Below are 27484 nucleotides of genomic sequence, written 5' to 3'. Positions count from 1 at the left end.
ACATGGGTACAGGGGCTCAAGGACTTGGACTTTCATCTGCTGCTTTCCTAGGCCATAGCAGAGATGGATTGGAAGTGGAGCAGCTGGGACTCGAGCCAGCGCCCATATGGGACGCCAGCGCTGCAGGCTGGGGGTTTAACCTGTTGCACCACAGCGCCAGCCCCAAGCCAGTGGTTCTTAACAAATCTTAGGGCATAAATGCATTGTGAGAGTGGAAGCATCCAGAGGATGTTCTCATACGATTTCAAGGCATCCATGCACCCTCTGAAGACCACCACACCCTGGACAAATTTCAAAAACTATCCCTTGTTCTGTTTTTCTGCCATTGTCCCACCTCAGCTGCCTTGCAAGGCATTCACTTTGCTCTATGGTTTGAACTTGGAGGTTGTCATTTCTTTACTTTTTTTAAAAATCTATTTATATATTTTATTTGAGAGTCAGAGACAGACAGATGTTTCCCAACTGCTGGTTCCCTCTCCAGATGCCTGCAGCATCTGGTGGTAGGCTGGGCAAAGTCAGGAGCTCCATCTGGGTCTCATCTGGCAGGGACCCAGTTAGCTGAGCCACCACTGCTGCCTCCCACAGTGAGCACTGGAACCAGGAGCGGAGCTGGGACTTGAACCCAGGCACACTGATACGGAGTGCGGGTGGCCCAACAGCGTCTTACAGCGCTAGGCCAGCTGCCCACTTTTGCAGCCTGTTTTTGAAGCAAAGGAAATCATTTGCATGAATCACTTTGGTTAATTTAAGATAGACTTGAATGACATCATGAATACTTTCAAATATTTTGAAATATTTTTAGATTATGTGGTCTCTGGAATGACTAGAAGGAAAGGAATGAAAAATATTGAGGCATTCCTAACTTTAGTGCTTTGAAATGACTTTTAGCTCATTTGTCATTTTCGTGTTTGGCAAGCGGCAGAATATTTTCATTTCTGTAAGGATTACATCATAAGATGTGATGAAGTATTGGAGTCTGGGGCAGCGTGTTTTCTCCCTGCATGAAAGAGAGAACGGGTGTGTGTGTGTGTGTGTATGTGAATGGGATCCATGTGTATTATGTGTGTGCATGAGTATGGTGTGTGTGTGATATGTGTGTATGTGTGTGTGGTATGTCTAGATGTGTGTGGGCATACATGTGTGTTGTTTGTGTGGGCATACATGTGTGTTGTTTATGTGTTGTATGTAAATGTATGTGTGATATGTGTGTTGAGTCTGTGTGATACATGTATACTGTATATGTGTGTATATAGTGTGTGTGGTGTCTGTGTATGGTGTGTGTATGTGTGATGTGTACAGTATATGTAGTTTTAATTGGTTGTGTGTGTTGTGTGTATGGTATGTATGTGGTGTGCGTGTGGTTTGTGCATGTTTATGAGGTTGTGTGGTATGTGTGGTATATGTGGAGTGTGTGTGGTACGTGTGGTGTGTCTGGTATATATGTGGACGTGCGTTGTATTATGTATATACGTGTTTATGTGGGTATGTGTATGAGTAGTGTGATGGTATGTGTATGTGTGTGTGGTGTGTGATGTTTATGTGAGTGTGTGTGTGGTGTCTGTGTGTGTGGTGTCTGTGTGTGTGTGGTATGTCTGTGTGTGTGTGGTGTCTGTGTGTGTGGTGTCTGTGTGTGTGTGGATGTTCGTGTGGATGTGTGTGGTGTCTGTGTGTGTGTGGTATGTCTGTGTGTGTGGTGTCTGTGTGTGTGTGGTGTCTGTGTGTGTGTGGGATGTCTGTGTGTGTGGTGTCTGTGTGTGTGGTGTCTGTGTGTGTGTGGTATGTCTGTGTGTGTGTGGTGTCTGTGTGTGTGGTGTCTGTGTGTGTGTGGATGTTCGTGTGGATGTGTGTGGTGTCTGTGTGTGTGTGGTGTCTGTGTGTGTGTGGGATGTCTGTGTGTGTGATGTCTGTGTGTGTGTGGTGTCTGTGTGTGTGTGGTGTCTGTGTGTGTGTGGGATGTCTGTGTGTGTGGTGTCTGTGTGTGTGGTGTCTGTGTGTGTGTGGTATGTCTGTGTGTGTGGTGTCTGTGTGTGTGTGGTGTCTGTGTGTGTGTGGGATGTCTGTGTGTGTGATGTCTGTGTGTGTGTGGTGTCTGTGTGTGTGTGGTGTCTGTATGTGTGTGGTATGTGTATGTGTGGTGTCTGTATGTGTGTGGTATGTGTATGTGTGGTGTCTGTGTGTGGGTATGTCTGTGTGTGTGTGGTGTCTGTATGTGTGTGGTGTCTGTGTGTGTGGTGTCCCTGTGTGTGGTGTCTGTGTGTGTGTGTGGTATCTGTATGTGTGTGGTGTCCGTGTGTGTGTGATGTCTGTGTGTGTGGTGTCTGTGTGTGTATGGTGTTCTGTGTGTGTGTGGTGTCTGTGTGTGTGGTGTCTGTGTGTGTGGTGTCCGTGTGTGTGTGATGTCTGTGTGTGTGGTGTCTGTGTGTGTGTGGGATGTCTGTGTGTGATGTGGTGTCTGTGTGTGTGTGGGATGTTTGTGTGTGATGTGGTGTCTGTGTGTGTGTGTGGTGTCTGTGTGTGTGTGGTGTCTGTGTGTGTGGTGTCTGTGTATGTGTGGTGTCTGTGTGTGTGTGGTGTCTGTGTGTGTGGTGTCTGTGTGTGTGGTGTCTGTGTGTGTGTGGGATGTCTGTGTGTGTGATGTCTGTGTGTGTGTGGTGTCTGTGTGTGTGTGGTGTCTGTGTGTGTTGGGAATGATATAGACGTCATCTTCTCAGCACCAAACCTGGTCGAGGTTTGTTTATGAAAGCAATAGGGTCGGGGCCGGCGCTGTGGTGTAGCGGGTAAAGCTGCTCCCTATAGTGCCAGCATCCCATATGTGCACCAGTTGGAGTCCTGGCTGCTCCTCTTCCGATCCAGCTCTCTGTTGTGGCCTGGGAAGGCAGTGGAGGATGGCCCAAGTCTTTGGGCCTCTGCACCCACATGGGAGACTTGGAAGAAGCTCCTGGCTCCTGGCTTCAGATCAGTCCAGCTCTGGCCATTGAGGCCATTTGGGGAGTGAACCAGTGGATGGAAGACCTCTCTCTCTCTCTCTCTCTCTCTCTGCCTCTGCCTCTCTGTAACTCTGCCTTTCAAATAAATAAATAAATCTTAAAAAAAAAAAATAAAAGCAGTGGGGCAGAGTGCCCTTTGAGGTTGTTCAGCTGGGGTTGCTCAGTGGTTAGACCTAGCACATACTGGAGGGTGGGGTCGCCAGTTCTGCTTCCACCTTTGGTGACGCCGTCTTAGCCCAGTGCTCACCCTTCCCATGCGTCTCCGGCTGCTTTCTCTTCTTTCTGGCTTCCTACAACTTCCCACTTCCAGGGGGATTGCGTGGCTACCTCATGCCCTATGCTGGAACGTTAGCAGTCTTAGTGCTTGATAGAGTCTGCCTCTCTGTCCAGAAAAACGAATAGAGATCAACCTCCCTCAGAAGGGACTAGAGTTTGAAAACTTTTAATGTGACACAGCCAGTTCAGAATAATTGCTTAAGTGCATAAAATAAATGAAGTTTCAAGGAAATTAGTTAAATTGGAATCTATGCATTTGCTTCAAAAAGTTCATGGGAAAATGGAACGAGAGATTTATTTTGGTGCAAAAGTTTTTGAAATCCGTGCATAGATTTTTTTTTTTTTTTGACAGGCAGAGTGGACAGTGAGAGAGAGAGACAGAGAGAAAGGTCTTCCTTTTGCCGTTGGTTCACCCTCCAATGGCCGCCGCGGCCGGCGCGCTGCGGCCGGTACACTGTGCTGATCCGAAGGCAGGAGCCAGATGCTTCTCCTGGTCTCCCATGGGGTGCAGGGCCCAAGCACTTGGGCCATCCTCCACTGCACTCCCTGGCCACAGCAGAGAGCTGGCCTGGAAGAGGGGCAACCAGGACAGAATCCGGCACCCCGACCGGGACTAGAACCCAGTGTGCTAGCGCTGCAAGGTGGAGAATTAGCCTAGTGAGCCGCGGCGCCGGCCTAGATTTTTCATAATACACATTTTCCATGAACTTTATTTATTTTGATGTTTGTTTATGTTCATATTTTTGAGAAGCAGAGTGACAAAGAAAGAGAAAGATCTTGGTTTACTTCCCAAATGCCCGCAACAGCCAGGGCTGGGTCAGGCCAAAGACAGGAGCCAGGAACTCAACCCAGGTCTCCCAGGTGGGTGGCAGGGATTTAACCGCTGGAGCCACCACCTGTTGCCTCCTGGGGTGCACATTAGCAAAGAGCTGGAATTCGGAGTGAGTAGGGCTGGGACCTGAACCCAGGCACTCCGAGATGGGATGCAGGTGTCCCAGTCATAGGCCCAATGCTGTCCACTGAAATAGGATCTTACCTGGCCTAGGGAAGAGTGGGTGCACCTGGAAACACCAGCCTAGGGAATAGTGAGGGTCAAACACGCGCCACCATGTGGATGCACCTGGAAACATGCTGCAGATGGAACGGGGTCAGCAGGAAAGACCACGCAGGATGTGGTTCTACTCACACGGAATGTCCAGACCAGGTCTGCCCACAGCCACGGGAAGCAGATCAGTGGTGGCTCAGGCCTGGGGACAGGGTGGCTAATGGATACAGGGTTCCTTCTGCGCCCCAGTGTGTGGGTCCCTGCCACCCATGTGGGAGACCTGAATGGAGTTCTTGGCACTCTTATGTAGGTTGTCGGTGTCCCACCTGCTGGTGTAGCTGCTAGGCCAAATGCCTACCCCATGAACTTTTGGGAACTTCCTTCTGTGTATGGATTTCAAAATTTTCTCACCAACATAAACTTGTCTTTTAATTCAATTTTCCATGAATTTTTTGAAGTACCTGCAAAGTTACCAATATGTTAAAAAAAAGTACTATCCATTTAAGTACTTCTTTAATAACACATTAAATAATAACAGCCAGTGGTGGGTCTAATAGTCACCATGATTTGGCAACGGTGATGAGCACTGACTATATTTGAGACCTCTACAACCATAGTGTTATCCACAAAATTTATGATTTCTATTGGTGCGGGAGTCACAGGTTGTTAATACTGTGGTTTGGCTGACTACACTGATAATCGGTGTAAATGCACCATTTCAGTTAAAGGTTGGTGGAATAGACCGTTTTATTCCCGTCTGGGTTCAGGGCCTCCCAGGTGGTAGGGGGACCCCGGACTATGAACCCCTTGGGGCAGAGGCAGCCTGCTTTGTCTGCATTGTCTGCTCAGCACAGTGCCTGACCTGCAGTCCTTCCTCGGTCAATGTCACCTAGAGAAAAGGACACCCGAATCTATCCAGGCCTCACGAGCGCGCCCAGGCTTTATCACCTCTTGCCCCATTGAATCCGCTGTAACCGAAAGGAAACATTTTCCTGCCGTTTGTGGAGAAGGAAACTGGGACTCAGGAGAGCTCTGCGGCAGAGCGCAACTTGAACTTGGGACTGTTTGACTCCAAAGTCCACATTCTTTCCACTCACTGTGTTGCCAAACTTTCCTAAGTGCAGGTAACAACAGAAGCGAAGCTTCAGATCCTTGATGTGTCTGGACTTCCTAAAAAGACTCACCGAAAGAGGGGTGCTGTGGTGCAGCAGGTGAAGCCACTGCTGGGGATGCCGGCGTCCAAGTCAGAGCACTGGGTGGGTGCCGGCTCTGCGCTTCTTATCCAGCTCCCTGCTAACGCGCCTGGGAAGCAGCAGAGGATGGCCCGTGTACTCGAGTCCCTGCCACCGTGTAGGAGAACCTGATGACATTCCTGGCTCCTGGCTTCAACTTGGCCCAGCCCTGGTTGTTGTGGGCATTTGGGGAATGGACCAGCAGATACAAGATCTCTTTCTCTCCCTCTGCCTCTGCCTTTCAATTAAATAAATATATAAATCTAAAAAAAAAAGACTCACTGAAAGGTCAATGATTTTTTCATAATCAGGTGAGTGTGGTGTACAGGGAGCCCCGGATGAAGATGGAGGAAACTCTTAGGCACAGGGTGACTTTGTCTCAGAGAACATCAGTTCCTGCTTCTTTTTTTTTTTTTTAAGGAAATGTTTTCTTTTCTTTTTTTTTTTTAAGATTTATTTATTTATTTGAAAGAGTTATAGAGAGAAGGCGAGGCAGAGAAAGAGAGAGAGAGAGAGGTCTCCATCCGCTGGTTCACTCCCCAATTGGCTGCAACAGCTAGAGCTGCACCAATACGAAGCCAGGAGCCAGGAGCTTCTTTGGGGTCTCCCACGTGGGAGCTGCTTTCCCAGGCGCATAGCAGAGAGCTGGACCAGAAATGGAGCAGCCGGGACTGGAGCCAGCGCCCATATGGGATGCCGGCACTACAGGCAGTGGCTTTACCTGCTACGCCACAGCGCTGGCCCCCAATTCCTGCCTCTTGAGATGACAACACTCCTAGCCCTGGAAAAGCCAAATGAGCCCTATTTTGTGTGATGCTCCCCAGGTGTACTGTGCTCTTCATAAGGGGTGTTTATTTACAGGCAGGTCTGTGACAGGTGCTGAGGGGCCACTGGGTGGTTTGTTGTTCCACTCAACAGCACCCTTTGTTGGATGGGATGGGTCAGGCAGCATTATATTTGTATTTGCTATTGGAAGAGTCTTTCCCCCACCGAGGAACCAGGTATACTGGACAAAGTAAGTGGAGATTTTTTTTTTTTGACAGGCAGAGTGGACAGTGAGAGAGAGAGAGATGGAGAGAAAGGTCTTTCTTTTCTGTTGGTTCACCCTCCAATGGCCGCTGCAGTTGGCACACTGCGGCCGGCGTACCGCACTTTTCCGAAAGCAGGAGCCAGGTGCTTCTCCTGGTCTCCCATGGGGTGCAGGGCCCAAGCACTTGGGCCATCCTCCACTGCACTCCCGGGCCACAGCAGAGAGCTGGACTGGAAGAGGGGCAACCGGGACAGAATCTGGCGCCCAGCGACCTGACGGGGACTAGAACCCGGTGTGCTGGCGCCGCAGGCGGAGGATTAGCCTATTGAGCCACGTGCTGGCCAGTGGAGATATTTTGTATTTTATAAGGGTACTTCAACAATTTCATGGAAAGTGGAACAGAAAAAATAGTGGAAAAGTAAGAGAGAGAGAGAGAGAGAGAGACAGACATCTCAAGAGCCTGCAACAGCCCAGGCTGGGTCAGGCTGAAGTTAGGAACGCAGAACTCAATCCAAGAATCCCACAGGGTGGCAGGACCCAGGTGCTTACGCCTTTGCCTGCTGCCTCCCGGGATGTGCATTAGCGGGAAGCTGGAATGCAGAGCAGAGTTGGAACTTGAACCTGGAACATGGTATAATGATATGGGATAGGGGTGTCCCAAGCTGTGGCTTAACTGCTGTGCCCACCGCCTGATCTGATTTGATAAGTTTATGTTGGTGCAAAAAAAAAAAAAAAAAAGAAATCCTTGCATAGCATAGTATCCATAACATACATTTCAACCAATTAAATAATGTTTAAAGATTTCTTTATTTATTTGAAAGGCAGAGTTACAGAGAAAAGGAGAGACAGAGAGATCTTTCATCTGCTGGTTCACTCCCCCAAATGACTGCAATAGCTAAGGCTGGGCCAAGCTGAGCCCGGGAGAAAGGAGCTCCATCTGGGTTTCCCACATTGGGGCAGTGGCACAAGTACTTGGGCCATCTTTCACTGACTTCCCACGTGCCTCATCAGGAAGCTGATTGGAAGCAGAGTAGCTGGAACTTGAGCCAGTGCCCCAGTATGGGACGCTGGTGTTGCAAGCGTCGGCTTAACCTGCTGCACCACAACACTCATCTATCCGTAAACTCCTGAAGTACTCTCATGTGACTGACGTTTTGTGCAAGACGTCTGAGAATTTGTCCTTGCAACAATCGAACATCTGTTGAATTTCTCTTGAGGGAAACTCATTTTGTAACTATCCCTTCTAGAAGCACAGATTCTGCCTAAGCCAGCTGGGCCTGTTTGCCACTCCGTTTGAAAGATCCCTTCACTCTCCTGATGGGGAAGTGTCCGGGTGCAGGGAGCCCCTGTGGGCTGACCTCCCCACTGTGGACCAGGTTCTGGGCCTCCACACCCTGCAGGAGGAAGTGGCTCCTTACTGCTGTTCCTTTGCCTGCTCTTTTGGCTTTTCTCCTCTGGCTGCCCATGCAGCCGTTGGCAGGGCACCTTGCACGTGCATCCCCAAGGAGGAAAAGGGTGTGAAGCCCGCTCCATCCCCTCCGCCTCACCTGCCAGGATCTCTCCATGCACCTGCTTTGAGACAGGTCTCCCTTGCCTGCCCACACCGAGGATTGCGCTCTGAGTGTTGCCTCCCTCCTGGACTGCAAGCATTTCACCAGCCCATCCCCCACCCCTGCTCTTTCTCTCCTGTTTACAGAGAAGGGTTCAGATGTGCCCATTCTCATAAAAACCTAAAAAACAATGCAAAGCCTTTCCATCTTTCCCCCTCGTGTGTGGGTCTATTCTTGTATTTCCTGCCCCCCTTTCGCTGTCAGTCCCCTTGGACTGGCTGTCAATGCTCCAAAGCCCACGCATGACTTCCACTTTGGAAATCTGGCTTCTCTCCTCCCCAGCCATGCAGAACTATTGTCCAGAAGGTCACTGAGTCTCTCGTTTGTCGATCCAGTGACCTTTCCTGCATTCTGACTGTTCTCCAAGTCTGCAAAGGCTGGGACTGTTGATGGCCACGACCTTGAGGTCAAGTGTCCAGGACATAGAGCCACCTTTCTCATCTCCTATCTTTCTGAACATCCCCCCACCCCCCCACCCCCACTCTGGGGGCTTCCATGGCTGACCTGCGTTAGCCACATTTCCCTGAGCCCAGGAGCTCCATGTGCCCGGCCTCTCCACTAGAGACTCTTTGGTGTGTCCCATGGTTGATCTTGCCACCAGAGTTCCTACCCTTTGATTCTTCCTTCTGTCCTGGATCCTGTCACTGGCAAACCCTGAGATTCTACCGTGGTCCTCCTCCAATCGTGCCCCCTCCTTCTCATTTCCACAGCTTCCTTTGGGTTTTAGCTCCTGTATGTTTAGCGTCTATACGTTGGTTTCTCCGTCCTAACTTTTAGCTTCATCCTTGTTGGTCCCACAGGCATTGCAGGCAAAGGTGTAGTACTGACACCTCACCCTTTTCTGGCTCTCGGCTATTAATTCAACTCGGTACAGACCCATTATCTGGCATTAAGACCTTCCCAGTAGGCAGACCATGTAAACTGGAGCTAAATCTTCTACAGGTGGTGTGAGAAACCACTGACATGAAAGCCAGAAGAATCTAAGTGTCAGCAAAACTAGACTGACTGTACTGTCTACCCTTTGGCTAGGGGTCCTAAGAAAACAAATAAAAATACAGAAGATGTTTACCAGCAAATATTTCTCAGAACCCAAATGTATGTGAGTAGACTGGTAGTTCAGTCTCTGTGCCAAGCAGCAGGCGTCCGTTCCTTAACTGCTGTATTTGTTAACCTTTTTTCTCTCAAATGTGGTGTCAGGGAAAAGAACATTCGAGCAGGAAACCAAGAGCTCTAGTTCCAGGCCCAGTTGCTCTGTCTTTATTAAGTCACTTCACACCTCTAGGCCTTTCTACATCAGCAAGCTTTGGGGGTGGGACTGTATCAGAAGTTCTCACCCCTGGGGGTAGCATTGTGGCACAGCGGGTGAAGTCACTGCCTGCAGTGCCGGCATCCCCTGTGGGTGCTGGTTCAAGTCCCGGATGCTCCACTTCTGATCCAGCTCCCTGATAACGTGCCTGGGAAAGCAGCAGATTATGGTCCAAGTCCTTGGGCCCCTGCACCCATGTGGGAGACCTGGAAGAAGCTCCTGGCTCCTGATTGGCCCAATCTGGTGGTTGCAGCCATTTAGGGAGTGAAATAGCAGATGGAAGATCTCTCCTCTCTCTCTCTTTCTCTCTCTCTCTGCCTCTCTGTAACTCTGCCTTTCAAGTAAATAAATACATCTTAAAAAAAAAAAAGAAGTTTTTAAAAAAAAGGCCAGCGCCGCGGCTCACTAGGCTAATCCTCTGCCTGTGGCACTGGCACTCTGGGGTTCTAGTCCCGGTTGGGGCGCCGGATTCTGTCCCAGTTGCTCCTCTTCCAGGCCAGCTCTCTGCTGTGGCCTGGGAGTGCAGTGGAGGATGGCCCAGGTCCTTGGGCCCTGCACCTGCATGAGAGACCAGGAGAAGCACCTAGCTCCTGGCTTCGGATCAGCGCAGTCACCAGCCGCAGCGGCCATTGGGGCGTAAACCAACGGAAAAGGAAGACCTTTCTCTCTCTCTCTCTCTCTCTCTCTCTCTCACTGAGCACACTGCCTGTCAAAAAAAAAAAAAAAAAAAAAAAAAAAGCTGCACATTATAGTCCCTGGAGAGTGTGCTGCAAGCATTAAAGTCCAGCCTTCCCTCTCCCCACCCAGTGTCTGTTGCAACAGGTCCTGGGGGTGGGGCCCAGACGTCCACACTTGCAGGAACTGGCCAAGGCTGAGGCTCACTGGACTGATCTGCAGCATCCTTCTTGCTTTAACACCGCGTCACTTGGGATCTGTCTTCCTCTCAACGTCTTCCTCTCAACGACACGGTGATCCTCACTTGCATCTACTTAGCATTCCACTGTGTGATAATCACGGCTATTTCCGTCTCACCTGCTTTGCTGTCACGCGTCTCACTTGCTTCTGGCTGTGTGGTAGATATTCATCAAGCAGTGACTAAATCAAGTAAAGAGCTAATAAAGCCTTTTATTTTTAAACTGGAAGGCTTTATTTATTAGTATTATTTTCAAAGTTTTTTACTTGGGAGCGAGCGAGGTCTTCCATCCAACAGTCTCTGGTGCGGTTCAGAGTAAACAAAGGCACCTGGGTCTGTGCACCTGGTTGGTTGCCGCTGAGCTCTTCAGCTTCCATTCACAAAGGAACAGCTGGAGGCCTCAGCAGCTCCTAAGGAAAACGTCTCCCACTGAAGTGTGCACCTAACGATTGTCTGTCCCAAACGGTGTACGATTAGACCTGCGATTGTGTTCATCATATGCTCTAGAATGTGTGTGACGTTTTGTGGGCAAAAGACTACGATAGTTAAATCTAACTTGCCGGCCGGTCCTGGAGCAGCTGACCGGGCCCGAGAAGGGGCAGTCGGCCATGAGTCTCAGGCCAGCGGCTGTGGGTCATGTTTTCGCTGGGGAGGGGGATCTGCACAGAGAATTGCCCTTTGTTGGTCACAGCGAAGCTTCGCACACATTCGGAGAGAAGCCCTGAGCACGGGGAGCGGGTTCACTAAGTGGCATCTCACCGCAAGTTTTTCAAACACTAAGAGTTAGAGAGAGAGCTCTCCCACCTGCGGGTCCAGTCCCCCAGTGCCTGCAACGATGGGGCCGGGCGGGCCAGCTGGAGCCGGGGTCTCCCCGGGGTGGCCGGGGCACCAGGACTCGCGCCATCACCTCCTGCTCAGTGGCCGGAGCTGGACTTGGGAGTGCAGCTGGGACGCGGTCCCCAGTGCGGATGTCTTAGCCGCGCTTACGCGCGGGGTTAAACTGTGGCTCCCACGTCCCGGGTGGGCGCCGCAGGGGCTGGTGGAGATTTCCACCTTCCAGATGCATCAAGCGCAAGGGAGGGCGAGGGCTGCAAGGTCAAGGGCGGGGGGGAGCCGCTGTCTGCTAGAGAATCTTCCCACACACGGCTAGTGCTTCGGCGGCCGGCCGCTGGGTCTGCCTACGGCCACATCGTCGCGTCCTCTCTCCTGGCTAGAGCTGGCGCTGGGGGAAGCTCACAGCCCAGGACGGGTCAGGCTCCTCTGCAACCCTGAGAGAGTCGGGCTGACCCAAGCCGGACAGGGGCCCACGAGGCGATGAGCACCCTCAGGTACCAGGCACGTTATCTCCCCTGCGTCCTCACCCCGGGCCTGAAGCCGCCGCAGAGAGCGACAGCAGCTAAACAGAGACCACGAGAGAGACTCGCGGCCCCGTCCGCCCGCGGCCCCGACGGCCGCAGACGCGCAGCGCCACGCCCGCCCGGAACGCCCTCCCGGCCGCCGTCGGCCCTCGTGCCCGCCCCGGGGCGCCCTCCGCGCGTCCCCGCGAGCCCGCGCGCCAGGCGCGCGCCGCCGCCTCACAATCGGGGCCGCGCGTCGGTGACGTCAGCCCGCCGCGACCCGCCTCCTGCGCCCGGAAAGAGGAGGCCGCCCATTGGCTGCGCCGCTGGCGGCCTCGGGGCCAATGACGGGGCGGCGAGCGGCGGGGTCCGGCCTTGACGTTGTGCTGCTCGCCGCGGGGTTTATTTGGCTCCGGGTCCAGCTGCCGCCATTAGGAGTCCGCAGCGCCCGAGGCAGCCCTCCCCCTTCCAAACTCCCGCCCGTTCCCCGCCGCCCCCTCCCCCGCCTCCGCGCCTGCCCGCCGCCCTCCGCCCCCGCCGCCGGCAGCCGGGCGCCGCGCGCGGCCCGCGGAGACCATGTCCTGACTGAGGCGGGCGGGCGGAGGCGGCCGCAGCGGGGCGGGCGGCGGCGCTAGGGGAGGCGGAGAGGGGCCGGGCTCGGCTCGTCGCCGCGGGCCGTGCGGGGAGTCGCCGCCGCCGCCGCCGCCGGGCGCCGAGCGCCGCGCGGGGAGGAGGCGCAGGAGCTGGAGGAGCCGCCGCCGCCGCCAGGTAACCGAGCCCGGGAGGCGCCCCGCCGCAGGCCCCTCGCGGCCTGCCCGGCCCCTCGCTCCCGGAGGCGCCCAGGCCGGGGCTCGGGGCAGCCGCGGCCGCGCGTCCATCTTGGGCGCCGGGTTGCGGGAGCAGGCCCGGGGGGCTGGGGTCCGGCAGCCTGTTCACCCCGCCGGGGCGCCCGGGGTCTGGCGCCCGCCCCGCAGCAGGCCGCCGAGACTTGGGCCCCTCGCCGCAAGTTGGTGCCGGGCTCCAAACTTGGGTGTCGGCCGCTCGGCCGCTCCTCTCCCCGCCGCCGCCTGCCGGGGTCTCCCTGCCCGGCCCGGCCCGGCCCGGCCCGGCCCGGCGACTCGGGGCGTTCTCAGACAAAAGGCTGCGAGGGGCGCTCGCCGCGGGCGCCCGTCATCGCGGAGGCTCGCTGGGGTCCGGACACTCCGGCCGCGGTGCTGCGGTGCGCGAGGGGCTCCTCTCCCCGGGCCGACGCTGTCGCTTGCTGCCCCCGGGGGTCCTCCGCGGTGAGCGCACCTGGGTGCCCGGGGCTGCCGGCGGGATTGCAGGTTGGCTTGGCCGAGCCTCGGGGAAGCCCCTGCCCCCGGCGGCGGGGGTCCCTGGATCCCGCTCCGTGGTGGTTGCGATGAGAGCCCTGTCCCCGCGTGCGTGAGCTCTGGCTTGGGCGGTTTCCGCCTGGTACGGAAATTTCCTAGCGTGGTGTCACGGGCTGCTGGAGGTGCCGGTGGCGGGAGGATGCTGTCGAGTGTCGTGAGCGGTTTGTTGACTCCTGCCGTGTGCCGGGTTGGTGGAGGAACCCACTCGTGGCCGCGATCCGGGCTCGGGCGCTGGGGGGTCATGGGGTACCCAGTGGAGTCAGGGTGGACGGCGTGGGGGACGCAGGGCCCTGCCGGGGGTGTTCGAGGCAGCTTGCTTTCTGTGCCTGATGCGGTGAGAGCTGCAGCGTGTGCGTACACTCTGCCTTTCCGATCAGGGTAGATGTGCAGGTGGCTGGCTGTGGTGTCCTGAACTCGGCTCCTTTGGCCCGTGTGTGCGCCCCTTCGCCTCCCCTCCTCCTCTGTGTGTGGGCGGCGTCTGCCCTTTCCCCAGGCATGGGTGCTCTATTTGAAACATTGGTGTGCCTCTTACGCTTTGGGTAGATAGTGTCTTGCATGTATGAACACCAGCTTTCTCACATGGCAGCGTGAAGACGTGCCGAAACTCGGCCCGCTGGCTTGCACAGTGAAGTCCAGGCTCCGGGTGGCGTGCAGGCTTCTCTGTAGAGTCCGGTTCCGATCCGTTCTTCGGTGGTAGCTCCTGCTCCCTTCGTGAGCCAGCTGGTGTGCGGCTCCTCTGAAGCCCCTGCCTTGGCCCTAGTGTGGTTCTTTGGGGGAGATTCTGCCTGCTTGTGTTCGCGGATACTCTGTTTACTCTGGGCCCAGGTGAGCCCCGCCTCTTCTGTGAAGCCGGAGAGATCTACTTACTCTTGTGGGATTGTTCTTCTTGGTATATGCTAGCCTGATTTCAGTGTATTTTTTTCATTCTGCTTCCCGAATAGGTTACGACCTCTGAGGTGGGTTTGAACCGTATACCCTATAAATGTGGTGACCATATTTGGTCGGGAAAATGTGGATACAGGGTCTGATGAAACGTTGCTAGTAGGAGAGGTGTTGTAGGATGTGCAGTTGGTCCTCTTCTAGTGTTGGAGTTTCTGAGACTTTGAAAGCTAATGAGACCATATTTGAAATTGTGTGTCTCTTAACTACTCTTAGCACAGTTCTCTGCCTATAGGGAATGCTCAGCATTTTGATAATGATGTCACATTGTTAAACAGAAGAGCCACAGTTCTGTGGTTTACTCCAGATTTGAGACTGGAGGCAGTTACCTGGGTGGAGTTTGGCCACAGTGATGGCCTTATGGCCTCCTGTTCCTTGTTGGTGTGTAGAAGCCTCTAGTGTCATAGGAAGGAGGAAATCATTTGTAGTCTCAGGTTTGCTTTCTTAACCTCGGATGTTGGAGCTCGTGGCACTGATCATAAGGCAAATGAGTTAGAGGGTGTGTGATTCACGGCTGCCTGTTAGCAACAATGTTGGAAACACAGCAAGCTAGTCCATAGTATCTTTGTATGCAGAGGATAATATGTGTAATTATGTGGTGCCTGGGTGGTTGCTGATGCATGTGCAAAACAGGTGTGTCTGTTTCTGTTGTGTGTGAGTAGGAGGCCTGCTGTTTCAGGGATGCAGTTTCTGAGCAGTAAACCGTCTTGCCTTACCCATCGCATCTACAGGGACACTTGTTCTCTTTTCTCTATTCCATCAAAATATTTTTCTTCTTGAAATTGGTTATTAGAAAGTATTTATATAAACTTTTTTTTTCAAGACTTCATATGCCCTTTTCGGCAGAACTAAAGCAAAGACAAATCTGTTACACATTTCAGAACTATTCGACATTTTTACTTAGGCTACTTGTATTTGTCACTTTAATAGAATTAGACTAGAATTTTACCACTTTTGAGAAAAAATCTGTAAGCATCCTTGCTTTCTGGGTGGGTGGTATTTGGGTTAAGATGTGGTTTTTGACAAGGGCCATCGGTTTGAATTTTAACGTGGAAGTAGATCTGATAAATTGGATCTGAAGTTGACAATGTTTTTCCTGCTTAATAAATTTCTTGGTAATATAAACGTGAACCTCCTTTTTTTGTAGCTGATATATAGAACACAGTCTACCGTATCCCTTCCTCAGCCAACACAGTAATTTTTAAAAAATATTTATTTATTTGAGGCCGGCGCCACAGCTCAATAGGCTAATCTTTTGCCTGCGGCGCTGGGATACCGGGTTCTAGTCCCGGTTGGGGCACCGGATTCTGTCCCGGTTTTCTCTCTTCCAATCCAGCTCTCTGCTGTAGTCCGGGATTGCAGTGGAGGATGGCCCAAGTGCTTGGGGGGAGGAGACCAGGAGAAGCACCTGGCTCCAGGCTTCGGATCAGCGCGGTGTGCCGGCAGCCATTGGAGGGTGAACCAATGGTAAAGGAAGACCTTTCTCTCTGTCTCTCTCTCTCACTGTCCACTCTGCCTGTCAAAAATAAATAAATAAATAAGTATTATTTATTTGAAAGAGTTACAGAGAAGCATATATATAGAGAGAGATGTCTTCCATCCGCTGGTTCACTCCCCAAATAGCCACAGTGGCCAGAGCTGGGCCATCCAAAGCCAGGAGCTAGGAGCTTCTAACAGGTCTCCCATGTGGGTGCAGGGGCCCAAGGACCTGGGCCATCTGCTGCTGCTTTCCCAGGCCACAGCAGGGAGCTGCAGTGGAAGTGGAGCAGCCAGGTCTCAATCCGGTTCCCATATGGGATGCTGGCACTGCAGGCAGTGGCTTTAATTGCTAAGCCACGGTGCCAGCCCCATCATAGTAATTTTTGATTTTTCATCCCTTGTTAAATCATTTTTATGTGAATGGTGTTAATTCATATAAATAAAAATGATTAAATGGATAAGGTGTTTGTGGATTCAGTTGCATATCTTCCCATTTTTTAAAAAAAAAACTTAATTAAAAAGCATCTTCATTGAGGTATTTTTCCTATTCCAAAAAATTCACCCTTTAAAAGTATACAGTTCAGTGGTTTTTGGCATATTCGCAGAATTTTGCAGGCAACACTACTATATGAGGGGATCCTGGCTCCCCTGCTTTCCATCCAGCTTCCTGCTGATATGTCTGGGAAGGCAGCAGAGGATGGTACACGTGCTCGGGTCCTACCACCCATGTGGGAGACCAGGATGGGGCTCCGGGCTGTTGTAGCCATTTAGGGAGTGAATCAGTGGATGGAAGATACCCTTTTCTGTCTCTCCCTGACACTCTGCATCTCTGCCTTTCAAATACATAAATAAACATTAAAAAATATATTGAGGAGCTGGCTCTATGGTGTAGTGGGTAAAGCTACTGCCTGCAGTACTGGCATCCCATATGGGCGCCTGTTCGAGTCCCGACTGCTCCGCTTGTGATCTAGCTCTCTGCTATGGCCTGGGAAAGCAAGTCCTTGGGCTATAGCCCCTGTGTGGGAGACCCGGAAGAAGCTCCTGGCTCCTGGCTTCAGATCTGCACAGCTCTGGCTGTTGCGGCCATCTGGGGAGTGAACCAACAGATGGAAGACCTCTCCCCCTCCCCCTCCCCCTCCCCCTCTTTCTCTGTAACTCTGCCTTTCAAATAAATAAATGAATCTTTAAAAAAATGCGTGTGAATCTATCTGTGTAGAGAGAGGCAGCGTGCACATGCGTGGGCTTGAGTGAGCGCTCCCATCCATTGGTTCACTCCCCAGATACTTGGAGCAGCCAGGCCTGGGCCAGGCAGAAGCAGGAAGTCAGGAACTCCATGGGTCTTCCACATGGTTGGCAGGGGCCCAGGTACTTGCCATCATTTGTTGCCTCCCACGCATATTAACAGGAAACTGAATTGGAAGTGGAGGAGCTGGGACTTGATGGCTGCTTAACTGCTGCTCCACAATGCCTGTCCCGTTAAACCTGTCTGTCAGTTCTGTTTTTCTGTGAACTTTCTGAAGACCTTGTGTATAATTCCAGAGCGTTTTCGTTATTTCACAGAGAAGCCGCGTACTCACTAGTGGTTATTCCTCTGCCCGTCTCCTGGCAACCATGAACCTGCTTTCTGTCTCTAGAGATTTGTCTTTCTGGATTTTTATATTAATGTGACCATTTGGCTTCTTTTCATTTAGCATGTTTTCAGGGTTCACTTGTAGCCTGTGTAGTGCTTCATTATTTTCTGTGGCTGAAGAATGTTCTATTGTACTTTGCCACATTTTGTTAATTAATTGTGGACATTTAGGTTATTTCTACTTTCTAACTATTAGGAAAAGTGCTGTCATAAGCATTTATACAAAGGTTTTTGTGAGGAGTATCATTTTCCATGGGTGTGGACTTGCTGGATCATATGGTAACTATGTTTAATCTTTGACAGACTTCCGGCTTTTTTTCCAAAGTGATTGCACCATTTTACATTTGTCCCAGTACCATTTCTCATCACTTTTTTTTTAATTTAAAGAGTTACTTATTTTATTTGAAAGGCAGAGTTGGAGGGAGAGAGGGAGCTCCTCCATCTGCTGGTTCTCTCCAAATGGCTGTAAATGCTAGAGCTAGGCCACATGGGACCTAGGAGCTTCTTCTGGGTCTCCCACGTGGGTCCTGCTGCTGCTTTCCCAGGCACATCAGCAAGGAGCTGGATTGGAAGTGGAGCAGCTGGGACTTGAACTGGCACCCATATGGGACTCTGGCTTCTGAGGCAGCAGCTGAAGCTGCTGTGCCACAGTGCCAGTCCTCCAATGTCGCTCCCCCTCTTCGCGGAGGAACGACACTAAACCCTGCCTAGGTTTCCTATCCGAGTCACGGCATCATTATGTCACTCCCCGTCTTCGTGGAGGAACAACGCAGGACCCTGCGCTGTTCTTTTGTCTGCTCGGCCCTCCCCGGGTTTTCTGCTGGTTCTTCCCGGGTTGGCTACCGTCACTTCCACCTCCGTGGAAGGGCGGTTCCCCCTGCCACATTCCCCACTTCCGCAGGGGAGCGGCACACCGCCGGCCGGCTCTCTCGGGGGCTGCACAGGTGTTCCTTCAGATAGATGTTCCCCTTAGATGTTCCTGGTGCATGTTGTCTCTCTCCTCCTTTATAGTCCTCTTCCACCAATCCCAACTCGGCTGCCCACACGCCGAGTACGCTGCTCTCCTCCAATCAGGAGCAGGATCAGCTCCTGCAGGTCATCACTCAAGTTGGTGAGAGGCAGCTGCATAGAAGTTGTTACTCCCTTCTCAGCGCCATATTGTGGGAGAGCAGATGCATAGAATAAGTCTTAATTCCAGTAACAGTCTAGTCCGAGTTGCTCCCCACACCCCAACTCATTTTTGTTTTGTTCTTTGTGTCTGTCTAATCCAAAGATGATTTCTGTTTCCATCCAACGTTTTTATAATTTCAGCTCCTAAGTTTAGGTCTGTGATCATTGTGAGTTAACTTTTGTATGTGATATGAGGTAGGGGTCTGTATTGGTCTGTTGCTGAAATAGAATACTCAATTATCTATTGCTGAAATAAAATACTCGAGGCTGGGTTATGTATAAAGAGAAGAGGTTTGTATAAGTCTTAGTTCTAGAGGTTCAAGAGCATGGCGCTGGCTTCTGCTCTGTTATGTTGAGAACATGACAGATGCCTGCTGGAGAGATCACATGGCCAGACAGGCAGCAGAGAGATTCGGTGGTGGTGGTGGTTCAAGTTTGCTGTTTTTCACCGACTCCTCAGGATCAGTGTTAATCCCTTCTGATGCAGCACCCCTAGTGATCTCATTACCCCCCACTAAGTCCCACCTTTTAAAGGCCCCACTGTCTCCCAGCATCACCGCACTGGGGACCAAACTTTCATCATAGGAACCTTTAGGGGATATTGTATGCCATATCTAACTGTGGCAGGTTTCAGCCCAATTTTACTGCAACTGACTACCCAGTCATTCACCACCATCCATTGACATTTCTTAGCCCGGACAGTATAATTGCTCTCAACTCTAAGTTGATTATCGCAAGGCAGCCTTTCCTGGATACAGAGAAATTGCCCGTATTCTGCAGAGGATGAAAAATTGTCTTTACTTCCTGCTGCACATTAAGTTGCAGTGATGTGCTTGTGATTGGAATTCTGAAAACAGGACATCATTTCTGTGCTTTTTAATACACTTCGAGATCCTGTCCCTTTTTGGTTGGTATGGGTAATTAGCTTCATGTGTTGATATTTAATGATATAAATCTTTAAATTTATATCTTTATCTTTAAATACGGGGAACCATTGCCAATTCCAGACTATTTTTGACTAAACATTTTTTTTGAATATTATCCTTTGCTATCTATAGAATATTGAATTTCTTCTTATTGTCTAAATAATTAGTAAACTGGCACATACTGACACCATTTGTAGAGACTTAAGTGAATTTTTCACAGTTTAGTGTTAGAAATAAACCATAACCCACTGAATAAGTAATTAAGACTTTTCTTACCTTTTTCCTTGTCTTAGTGAGAAAGCAAGTTTCTTGTCAAGCATGATGTTAACTGTAGATTCTTTTGCAGATATTCTTTATTATTGAGGAATTCTTACTCTGAGAGTTTTAAAATTTAAGATTTTGTTTATTTTGAGAGGTAGAGGGAGAGAGGGAGAGACAGAGAGAAAGGTCTTCCATCCTCTGGTTCACTACCCAAATGGCCACAACAGCTGGAGCTGGGCCAGTCTGAAGCCAGGAGCCAGAAACAACTTCTAGGTCTCCCATGCAGTTGCAGGGGCCCAAGCACTTGGGCCATCTTCTAATGCTTTCCCAGGCCATAGCAGAGAGTTGGATTGGAAGAGGAGCACCTGGGACATGAACAGATGCTGCAGGCCAAGGCTTAACCACAGTGCTGGTCCCAGTTTAATTTATTTTAATGGCAAAGAGAAAGAGATACAGGCAGAGATGTCTTTCATCTGCTGGTTCACTCCCTAGATACCCACAGCAGCCAGGTCTGGGTCAGGCCAAAGCTAGGAACCAGGAACCATACAGGCCTCCCACACAGGTGGCAGAAATCCACCCACTTCATTACCTGCTGCCTCTCATGATGTGCATTAGCAGGAAACTGGAATTAGGAGCAGGAAACTGGAATTACTCTCTCAGGGGATATATGCGTCCCAAATAGCACTTTTTCTATGTCTTTTGCTGTGATTTTTGTTTAGCTTATTGATGTGATAGTTATATTGATCTTTAAACAGGAGACTTATGTATTTGGAGGGCAGATTGATAGAGAGAGAGAACAAACGAACGAGAGATATTCTATCCATTGGTTTAGTCTTGAGATGCCCACAACAGCCAGGGCTGGGCCAGGCTGAAGCTACCAGCGGGAACTGTGTCCAGGTCATCTGTTGCTTCCTAGGCACATTAGCAGTGATCTGGATTGGACGTGGAACAGCTGGGACTCAAGCTGGCACTCCTAAGTGGTGGCTTAACTGTTGCACCACAAGGCCTGCCTCCATTAATTGATTAGAAACAAATTTTAAGAATAGATTTATTTATTTGAAAGTCTTGAGTTACAGAGAGGGGGGAGAGAGAGAGAGCGAATGAGCGAGCTGTTTCTTCCATCTGCTGGTTCACTCCCCAGATGGTGGCAATGTCCAGGAGCCAAGCTGCCCTACTAGCAAGCTGAAGCCAGGAGTCAAGAGTTTCATCCAGGTCTCCCACATGGGTGCAGGAGCCCAAACACTTGGGCCATCTCTTCTGCTGTTTTCCCAGGTGCATTATCAGGGAGCTGGACTGCAAGTAGAGCATTTAAAGACAGACACAGATCTCCCATCTGCTGGCTCACCCCTTAAATCCCTGCTGTAGCCAGGGCTGGGCCAGGCCGAAGCCAGAAGCCTGTAACTCATTTGGGGTCTCCCACAGAGGTGGCAAGGACCCAGCTACTTCACCGATCACCTGCTGCCCCCTGCATTACCAAAGAGCTGGGATTGGCAGTAGAGCTGGGACTTGAGAACCCAGGTGCTCTGGTACTGGGTGTGGGTATCTCAAGCAGTATTTTATTTTTAAAAAATATTTATTTATTTATTTGAAGGCCAGAGTTACACATAGAAGGAAAGGCAGAGAGAGAGAGAGAGAGAGAGAGAGAGGTCTTCCATCTGCTGGTTCACTCCCCAGATGACCGCAGTTGCCGGAGCTGTGCCAGTCCGAAGCCAGGAGCTTCTTCTAGGTCTCCCTCATGGGTGCAGGGGCCCAAGGACTTAGGCCATCTTCTGCTGGTTTCCCAGGCCATAGCAGAGAGCTGGATTGAAAGTGGAGCAGCCGGGACTCGAACCGGTGCCCATGTGGGATGCTGGCACTGCAGAGAATGGCTTTACCTGCTACGCCACAGCGCCGGCCCCTCAAGCAGTATTTTAACTTTTAAGCCAAATGCCTACCCCGCATTAATTGATTTTTGCGCATTGTACCTGCCTTGTGAACCTGGGATAAATCCCACTTGCTTGTACTTATACATTTATATATTGTTTATACTTTGTTGAATTTGATTTGCTACTGTTTTGTAGGGGAGTTTCGCATCTGTATTTGTGAGAGATAATGAGAAGGCAGGTTGTTAAAGTACATATTTTTAAAACTTAATTGATGGGCAGAGACAAACACAGAGAGGCCTCTCATCCAGTGATTCACTCCTGAAATGCTGGTGGTGACGACTGCTGCTGGGCCAAGGCCCACCTTCTCTCCCCGCCCCCTTCATTCTTTTGCTAATATAATTCTGTATCTGCCTTAGAGAGAGACTGTTTTTAAAGAACATGGGTGGGGCTGGTGCTGTAGTGCAGTGGGTTAAAGCCTTGGCCTGAAGTGCCAGTGCCGGTTCTAGTCCCAGCTGCTCCTTTTCCGATCCAGCTCTCTGCTATGGCCTGGGAAAGCAGTAGAAGATGGCCCAAGTCCTTGGGCCCCTGTACCCACGTGGGAGACCTGGGAGAAGCTCCTGGCTCCTGGCTTTGGATTGGCACAGCTCCGGCCATTGCAGCCTTCTGGGGAGTGAACCAGTGGATGGAAGACCTCTCTCTCTGTCTCTACCTCTCTCTGTAACTCTGTCTTTCAAATAAATAAAATAAATATTTAAAAAAATTTAAGAACATGGGTAACATTTGTTATTACACTTAAAAATAATAATTTTGTAATACCAAATCAATGTTCAGATTTCCCTTGTTCTTGCTCTGTATCTCTATCACTAGAATTTGCTGATTGCATCTGCACTGTAACAGTTTTGTGCCTCTCTTCCTTGTATCTTGTAGACTTGTAGTCAGATCTAGAGGCTTGATTATATTCCGGTTTAATAACTGTTATTGTCACGGATAATGCATAGGTGGTATAGTTTGTGGGTAGATGATAGCGTTTTTAATTAAAAAATTTATAAATGTGTATTTTGTCATCTACTTGAAAGGCAGAGTGACAGAGATCTTTAATTGCTGGTTTATTCTTCAAATGCCTGCTAGGGCTGAGCCAGGAGCCTGGAACCCAGTCTTGGTCTCCCACTTGAGTGGTGGGGGCCCAAGCACTTGAGATATCATCAGTTGCCTTCCAGGATGCATTGGCAGGAAGCTGTATTGGAAACAGAGTGGTTGTGACATGAACCAGTCTCAGATATGGGGTGCAGGATCTGGCCATCCCAAGTGGCAGTTTAACCTGCTAAGCCCAAATGCCTGTCTCCCCCAAATTAAAAAATTATTTGAGAGACAGTGAGAGGAAGAGAGTATACTCCTGAATGCTTGTGGTGGCTCCAGGCTGGGTTAGCTGCCCAAAGTGGGTATCTATCCCAAGTACTCTGATTCAGATAACAGGTTTCTTTCTTTTTCAAAGATTTATTTAATTTATTTGAAAGGCAGAATTACAGGGGATGGGGAGAGTAAGAGTGAGAGATTGTTCATCCATCTGCTGGTTTGCTCTGTACATAGTCACAGCAATGGTGACTTGAATTGTAGAGTGGCAATGTTGCAAATTCTTACCTGCCGTGCCACAATACTGACCCTGATTTGAGGGGCCGGTGCTGTGGTGTAGTAAGTTAAGCATCTGCCTGTGGATACAGTTTGAATCCCGGCTGCTCCACTTCAGATCCAGTTCCCTGCTAATGGGCTGGGAAAGCAGTGGAAGATGGCTCAAGTGCTTGGGCCCCTGCACCCATGTGGGAGACTCAGAAGAAGCTCCTGGCTCCTGGCTCTTGGCTTCAGATTAGCCCAGTTCCAGCTGTTGCTGAACCAGCAGATGGAAGACTTCTCTCTCTCCATAACTCTGCCTCTCAAGTAAATAAATAAATCTTTAAAAACAAAAAAAAGATTTTGAACAGCATTGAGAGATGGGGAAAAAGTTATTTTTTGGGCCAAATTGTATGTGTATGTTGGTATTGCCTTGAAATAGTTCATCGATTTGGTTCTGTTGCTTTTTCATTGCTTTTTCTTTCTTTTAAATCATAACTGAAAGGTTTCAGACTTCTGCTGCTGCTGCTTTCACATAGATAACACTATTAACATTTGATAACATTTTCCCGCTAATGCACCTGGGAAAGCAGCAGAACATGGCTCAAGTACTTGGGCCCCTGCACCCATGTGGGACACCGGGAAGAAGTTCCTGGCCTAGCCCCTTCTGTTATGGCCATTTGGGGAATGAACCAGTGGATGGAAGACCTCTCCCTCTGTCTCTCCTCTCTCTAGAACTCTGCTTTTGTACTGAGTTACTCTTAAAATGGCCACAACGGCCAGGGCTAGGCCAGACTGAAGCCAGGAGCTTCTTCCAGGTCTTCCACGTGGGTGCAGGGACCTGTGCACTTCAGCTGTCCTCTGCTGCTTTCCTCGGCACATTAGCAGGTGGCTGGATTGGAAGTGGAGTAGCTGGGACTCAGTGTCAGTGTTGCAGGTGGCGGCTGTACCTGTTAGGCCACAACTCCAGCCCCTCCTTATGTGTTTAAGAAAGCCATAGCCTTTCATCTAATTAGATTGCAGGTTTCCCGAGCACTAGAACACTGTTTTATCTACTGTTTTTTTTTGCTCCCCATTTCTAAGTGCCTGGTAGAGCAGTATTGTCCTTGGCTGTCACTACTGTTAGCACTGTTTGGGATTATGGTTTGAGGTGCATGATTGACCCAGGAATGTTTCTGAAAGTGTCTAAAGGAACTGTGCTAGAGTGCGTTCTACCATAGCTCAGGCATAACTCTTCCTCCCTTTGTTGTTGTCCAGGAACTGAAGTTGTGTGTTTTTTTTTTGTTTTTTTTTTACAGGTAGAGTTATAGACATTCAGAGAGACAGAGAGAAAGGTCTTCCTTCTGTTGGTTCACTCACCAAATGGCTGCTACGGCCGGCACTGCGCCAATCCGAAGCCAGGAGCCAGGTGCTTCTTCCTGGTCTCCCATGCGGGTGCAGGGCCCAAGCACTTGGGCCATCCTCCTCTGCCCTCCCGGGCCACAGCAGAGAGCTGGACTGGAAGAAGAGCAGCTGGGACTAGTACCTGGCGCCCATATGGGATGCCGGTGCCGCAGGTGGAGGATTAACCAAGTGAACCACGGCGCCGGCCCTTGAACTGAAACATTTAAGTAGAGAAAGTTGGGATGTAAAGAGTAGAGACAGGTGAAAATCATACTGAATTTGATATAACTGGAAGTAACTGTCTTCTAGATCTTTTATTCTGATCATTGGATTGCTGATTAATGATTTAAAAGGAAAAAGACCCATTTAATTGTGAATGCTATTTTTATTTTTTTAAAGATTTTATTTATTTGAGAGGTAGAGGTAGAGTTACAGACAGAGAGACAGAGAGAGACACACAGAAAGGTCTTCCTTCTGCTGGTTCACTCCCTAAGTAGTTGCAACAGCTGGAGCTGCGTTGATCTGAAGCTAGGAACCAGGAGCTTCTTCCAGGTCTCCCATGCAGGTATAGGGGCCCAACCACTTGGGCCATCCTGCACTGCTTCCCTAGCCATAGTAGAGAGCTGGATCAGGAGGAGGAGCAGCCGGGACTAGAACCGGTGCCCATATGGGATGCCAGCACCGCAGGCGGAGGATTAACCTACTGCACCACAGCGCTGGCTCCTGTTGTTCTTCTAATTCAGTCTTGGAAGATTAAATTGTAAACTATAAGTTCTTTGTTATATTTCAGGGACTTAGGTTTGGTTGGAATGAAGTTAAATTATAGGGATAATTGTTTCAGTTAATTAAGTCGTATGCCTAGAAGACCAAATTCATGGTCTTGGCTCTTTTATTTAAGTTTACTTTGCTCAACTTGTTCACAAATTCCTGGAAAGGAGACTCGGCAAGTAGGTTTGGTTCAGGTATACTCATTCGGCATAGATTCCAGAGGCGGGAGTGACCTCTGTCCAGGAAGGCCAGCTCAGTCTGACAGCTGCTAATTACTGATTATCTATACTCAACTTACATAGGTTTATTACTTTTAGAGGATAGTTAATGGTTGCAAAACTTTGTGCTTGTGTTCTTTATGTAGTAGATCTTGAATCATTAGCCAACTTGTAGATTGTTGTAGCTCAGGTCGCTCGGATTTGGAATGTGTGTAAGTCTAATGTAGGATGATAGATTTTCAGAGTAGTGAGGAAAGGAAAAACATTTATTCAAAGTTTTATGGCTGTTAATCTAATGCCTTCAATTTGTAGATGAGTTGAGGCTCAGAAGTAGGACATTTTGGGGGCTGGTCTTACGGTGCCGTAGGGTGAGTCACCGCTTGTGACGCTGGCATCCTGCGTTGGAGCACTGCCTCAAGTCCCAGATGCGCCACTTCCAGGCCAGCCCCTGGCACGGTACCTGGGAAAGTCGCAGATGATGGACCACGTGCTGGGCTTCTGCCTCCTGGGTGGGAGACCCAGGTGGAGTTCTGGGCTCCTGGCTTTGGCTTGGCCCTGCCCTGGCTATTGTGGCTGTTTGGGAGGGGTGAACCAGTGAATGGAAGATCTCTGTTTTTCCACTAGTACTCTGCCTTTCAAATAAGTAAGTAAATAAATCTTTTTTTTTTTTTTTTAAAGAAATAGGACATATTTATTTGGAATTCATTCTTGGATAGGTTAAGTTTGAGATGTTTGTTAAACATCCAGATAGAGATATCAGGCAGCTGAATTCACAAGTCACTTGATTAGGAAAGAAATCCAGTCTGGAGCTATAAATTTCAGAGTCGTCAGCATTCACAGTCCAGGGACTGGGTGGTTATGTAGCCTTGCTGTCAAGGTGCCTGTGTCTCACACTGTAGCAATGCATTTGCTTCCCACTCCAGCTTTCTGCTACTTCAGATCACCAGGAGGCAGTAGCAGCATGAATTCCTGCCATCCACAGGAAGTTAATTGGGTTCCTGCCACCTAGTCCTTGGCTCTGGGCTGCCCTGCCCAGTTCTTCCCATTGCAGCCATCTGAGGAGTGAACCAGCAGCTGGGGGATCTCCTTGTCTCTGAGAGTTAAGAGAGTTAGTGGTTAGGAAGACGAGGACTGAGCCTTGGAACGTTACAGCATTTTTGCCCAAACCCCTCTTTTAAATATTTATTTGAAAGGCAGAGTGACAGAGACAGGTTTCTCATCTGCTGGTTTATTCTCCAAATGCCTGCGACAGCCAGGGCTGGAGCAGGCCAAAGCCCAGAGCCAAGATTCCATGGGTGGCAGGGACCCAGCATTGTCTACTGCCTCCTCGGGCTCATTAGCAGAAAGCTGCATCAGAACCACAGTATTCTAACTGTTGCTCAGATATGGGATGTGGGTGTCCCCAGCAGTAACTGAATCTGCTGCGTCACCATACCCACCCTGTACTAGGCTCTTTTTAGGCAGAGTTACAGAGGAAGAGAGGGAAGGGGGGGAGCCTTCCATCTGCTGGTTCACTCCCCAAATGGCTGCAGTGTCCAGAGCTGGGCTCATGGGAAGCTGGGATCCTGGAGCTTCTTCCAGGTCTCCCATGTGGGTGCATTGGGCCATCTTCTGCTGGTTTCCCAGGCCATAGCAGAGAGCTGGATCTGAAGTGGAGCAGCCGGGACTTGAACCTGCGCCCATATGGGATGCTGGCACTGCAGGCGGCGGCTTTACCTGTTATGCTACAGCGCTGGCTCCTGTGCCTCATTTTTTAAATCAGGAATACATGGAAGTCAGCAAAGAAGAATGAGGAAGAACAGCTAGGAGAATGGATGAAGACTAGAATGTCTTGAGGCCAGGTGAAAACTGTGTGTTTAATTATGGAGTATGAAACCAGAGGGTTCCAGACTAAGCTGTTTACCAAAGAATTCAATGATTGTCATGTTTCATGTTTTGGTTTGAGTTCTTTTTATTGCATGTGCCAAACCAGGAGAGGCAAACATGTTTTACAGTTTTGTAGATTTGATTAAGTTACATGTAGTGTATTTCTAATGAGGGTAGAATAGAAGTGCACTAGAGGTCATGACTTGCTGGGTAATATTTTAGATGTTTGTTTATTTACATATGTAAGTTTGGACCTAATAGTCTG

General features: G+C 50.1%; 1 protein-coding gene across 3 annotated transcripts in view; it reads left to right on the top strand.

The window, feature by feature from the left end:
• ZRANB1 (zinc finger RANBP2-type containing 1) overlaps positions 1-27484 on the top strand; it is a 111724-nt gene that overhangs the window by 36845 nt on the left and 47395 nt on the right. Inside the window, exon 1 of one of the 3 annotated variants that reach the window (XM_051833526.3) lies at positions 12138-12504. The exons of 1 other annotated variant lie outside the window; for it this stretch is intronic. The gene's annotated coding sequence lies outside the window, so the exon portion shown is untranslated. Of the gene's footprint in view, positions 1-12137; positions 12505-27484 lie in introns of those variants that run through there. One more of the 3 variants, XM_089313840.1, reaches the window with a different exon arrangement.

Source organism: Oryctolagus cuniculus, chromosome 15 (genome assembly GCF_051225735.1).
Source record: "Oryctolagus cuniculus isolate XC-2025 breed Fujian yellow rabbit chromosome 15, ASM5122573v1, whole genome shotgun sequence".
Lineage (NCBI taxonomy): Eukaryota > Metazoa > Chordata > Mammalia > Lagomorpha > Leporidae > Oryctolagus > Oryctolagus cuniculus.
Note: the sequence above shows the minus strand (reverse complement) of the source record. Positions and strands in the feature narration are given on the sequence as shown.